This window comes from Amphiura filiformis, chromosome 4, assembly GCF_039555335.1.
Source record: "Amphiura filiformis chromosome 4, Afil_fr2py, whole genome shotgun sequence".
In the NCBI taxonomy this organism is placed as follows: Eukaryota; Metazoa; Echinodermata; class Ophiuroidea; order Amphilepidida; family Amphiuridae; genus Amphiura; species Amphiura filiformis.
The window spans coordinates 25962595-25966906 of NC_092631.1; the positions used below are offsets into that span (position 1 = coordinate 25962595).

At 36.3% G+C, this 4312-nt stretch overlaps 1 long non-coding RNA gene across 1 annotated transcript; it reads left to right on the forward strand.

Moving 5' to 3' along the window:
* Positions 1–4007, forward strand: LOC140150732 (uncharacterized). The gene is made up of 3 exons (XR_011858839.1): positions 1–151; positions 440–528; positions 3799–4007. It is a non-coding gene; the product is annotated as an uncharacterized lncRNA (long non-coding RNA).
* The last annotated feature ends 305 nt before the right edge of the window (positions 4008–4312 follow it).

Consider the following 4312-nt stretch of genomic DNA (forward strand, 5'->3'; position numbering starts at 1 on the left):
GCTACCGGTAAACATAATATTTGTACATACTGAAACTCAATCACATTACATCACATACAAGGAACACGTGAACATGTTAAGATATATTTTAAATGTGACAATTTAAAAATTCAGGTAAATCATGAAAAGTCGGAATGTTTCTCCTGACAAGGTAAGGAAATTTATCAGAATTGTTGTTCTTTTTTGCATTTTTGATCCACTTATTTACTCTAAAGCAACTGCTAAATTCTCGGTTGTGATGGAAGACACATGATCAATCATCTGTCTGGGTAGGGGGGGGGGTGGGGTGTATGTCAGTCGGTTCACTTTACGAACTATTATGTGGGGGTGAGGGGTGCATTTAAGTGTTTATTTCCTTGTGTTTACAAATGAGCCAAATTAGCGTGTTTTAGATTAATTGCAAGAATAATTAAACCAATTATTGTTTCTACAATTTCAGAGTCGCGGGTTGAAGATCTATTTCTTGCTACCTGTGTTTCTATTGTGGCTGCCTGTTGTGTATGTCTACAATAACGGGGAAGAAATGAGGTAAGTTAGGGATCAAATCAAAACTCGACCGCCGGTTGCCCGCCGGTTCCGGGCGGTTCCGTCCGGTTCTAAATTATACACAGTAATGAGGTCAGTCGTCACACCCTGGTTCATATGGCCGGTTGGTATCATCGAGTGAATAAGTGGAGTGGTTTCAAGTGATTTCTTTTCAAATTTAGTACAATAGGAATAATCGATTTACCTTCTCGGAGTTCTTCTCAATCAATGTGGCTACTTTTAGCATTTTATTTTGATAACATAATTATAAGCAGAGACTTGGTCTATTTATTTCTAATTATTTTACATCGTGACAGGTTAGACAAGACCTATTTTAAAGTTTCATTTCCGAGGAGATAATCGCGATCACGGAATTCTGCATGTTTTAAAACGCAAGGGCAATGCATTTTACATAAACTGTGTTTATAATCAAAAGAAAGAAAGCAAAAAGGAATCAAAGAAAGAAGGAGGGAGGATGGGGGAGAGGTGGAAAAGGGGTGAGAGTATGAGATGTGTCGCTCACTAAGTTCGAAATATAGGCCATATTAGGCCGGTATATTGGGCCTACTATGATGTTGGCCAGGCTCGTTGAGGTGATGTGCAAGAAGAACTAATGATTTTACAAGATCGACAAAATATATGCGAATCCCACCACCCCTCGGCACCGCGCCCTTCATCAGCACCAATTGAGAGTAGCCATGGGGGCATGGTGGCAAGTCATTCCCCTCCCCTGCTCAGTCGACTGAAATGTTGTGACAAAATCTTCCTTTTGGTCTATTTTAGACCCAAAATCAACCAAATTTTGGGCTATCATTTTCTGCGGAAGGGGGGAGGTGTCCCAAATATACGGGGGAGTCATAAATGTTTGGAAAGAAAAATGAGGTGGTCATAAAAATTGAAGTTGCAATTTTTTTGCATAGATCACAAAATAAATCCCCAGTTGAAGTACAATTAAGCAAATTAGTCAATCAATTATCACTTCAACTGAGAATTTCTTTTGTGATTTATGCACGCATCATGTCTTCTGGAGGCAGATAGATTTGAACAAATGACCTTTCGTATATGAATAATAATAATTGTCCATCACCAATACAGGCCTATGTGATTCACAAAATAATAAATTCACAACTTCTAAATTACTTAACCTATAGAAATCATTGAAACACTGTTCTGAACTGAAATTAATCGATCTAAGCAATGGTGATATATTCAAGCAATTTTAACCATAAACAAGAAATCATTTCCAAAATTTATTTGCTTTGGTGACAAGCCAATAGACACACGACTAAGAAAAATCGATCATCGTGTAGTGCTTTCAAGTATGGACTATAATTGTGACCGTGAAATTTCAAGTATGCGCTATTGTGATCGCGAAACAAACATATCGACATCTTGTTAATCTCTACGGTTATGTGCTTAAACCAACCGGCGGTTGCTACTCATGCATTCTTGAATATTCATATACCAATGACCTCTGCCAACCGGACGGAACCGCCCGGAACCGGCGGGCAACCGGCGGTCGAGTTTTGATTTGATCCCTTAGTACTATTAATAAACAACATAATATTGTCCTCTGCTTCTTCATCTTCTTCTCCACTGGTGGAAATTATAATGAGAATTGTTTCAAAGCGATGAGAATTGGACAAAACTATGCGAAATAACATAAAATTTCATAAAACATTCTAGAATATAAACTAGAATAAAAACATAGAATATAATAAAATGATGAAAAATAACCAGTTTTTAAGGTTAGTTGCGTTATCGATCAAGCAACATGGGCCTCCCATTATAATTACCAAGCTTCGAAAGCGTGTTTGCAGATAGGGGTGCGTATGTAAGGGAACGGGATGGGTACATGTTTGCGAGAGGGGGGGGGGGGTTGATGTGTTTATGTGAGCGTTTGAGGAGTGAGGATGCAATGTTTACCAATACGGTTATATTCCATATACTTGTTTGGCGTATTGCAAAGAACTAAAATAATTAAAATTGATCATAACAACTTGATGATGATGATAATGATATGATGACGACCACCATCATCATCATAAGCAGCATCATTGTCATCATCATCATCATCATATCATCATCATCATTATCATCCTCCTCCTCCATCGTCGTCATCATCATCATCCTTATCCCCACCATCCTCCTCGTCGGGTTTATAAATAATCGAATCACCAATGTCATTATATTGACTACGCATCGATTTATAGCTTAACGTGCAAAAGTGAAATCGACAAGCAGGCCAAGACTTCATTTGTTAACGTCTTTAATGTGCAGTTCAGAACTGCAATTGTTCATAGACATTTGCATACGGGTGATGAGTGAGACCATGCAGCCTAAATATTTTTTACAAAAAATATTACTGTCTTCTTCCTTTCTAATTCTATCTTTACTCTTGCATACCGTTCGTGATACACATGAATTAGAGTCTGATTTTGTCAGAATACCATTGAATATCGATGTGATTTTCCTACTGCCAATATTTTTATAATCTAAAAGCAAGGAATAAAGTTTTGAAGACGTAAACTTAAAAATTCATACATTGATATGGTCTCCGTAAATTATAGCAAACATATCGAGTTACATGAAAGAGCTTCATTGGTAGAGCGCCTACCAATTAAACGGACAATTTTTAGCGCTTGGGTTCGAGTCCTATACATGGTCGCTTTTTTATTTTTGATCGCAATATTTTATGTTTTCCTTTTATTTATTTCTATAGAATAGATTTCAGATTTTCGTTGATCTAATATTATTTAGACGTGATGTTTGGGTGCCAAGTCTAAAGCCTTTCCTAACCTCCCTAACCTCCACTTTCTCCATCAGTCAATGTTGGGTACCATTAGTGGAAAGTTTTATTGAGAATTCTTTCAAAGCGATAAGAATTGGACAAAACTATGAAACGTTTCTATGAAACTTTCTCATCCAAATGAATGAGAAACATTAATTAACGTGTTAATAACAACATGTCATTAAATGTTCTCATTTAATACAAGGTGACAGGTTGTTGACATGTTAATTAGTAATTCTTATTCATTTGGATGAGAAAGTTTCAATGAGATGAGAAAATTTTCAATTCTCATAGTTCTGTCCAATTCTCATCGGTTTTAAAGAATTCTCATTTTAAATTTCTACTAGTGCTTATTATTATTGTTATTTTTATTCTTATTCTTATTTTCATTCTTCTTCTTCTTCTTCTTCTTCTTCTTCTTCTTATTATTATTATTATTAATCAAAATTTCCTAACCAGTGCCATACCAATTTCTTTCACAGATACACTGCTATGCCTACACCTTCCATTCGCCAACTTCAAGCTCCTGTGATGACAAATGTGACGACTGACTTCAACACAACCTGCAAGCCTCGCAACCGACTAGTTTTCATTAAAACACACAAGACAGCAAGTACATCACTCAAGTCTATTATTCAAATATATGGTTACAGTAGAAACTTATCGTTTATAATAAACTCTGAAAATGAAGGCAACGGTCATATGAGGAGCAGAGAGATAAAGCTTTCACAGCTCCTGCCACCTGTATCAGTACCAAAACGGATGTATACCAAGTACAAGAATAATTACGATATATCAACAATACATTTAGTGTACAATAGAACGAAATTGGATTATTTAATGAAGAAAAACACCAAATATATATCTATTTTGCGGAATCCGGTGCAACAATTCGAATCTGCATTTACATATTTCGGCTATGCAGTCAAAACGGAGGGTAATACTACTGCGGAGAAGATAAGCAATTGGCTTGATAATCCTGACAAAAAAGCGAAA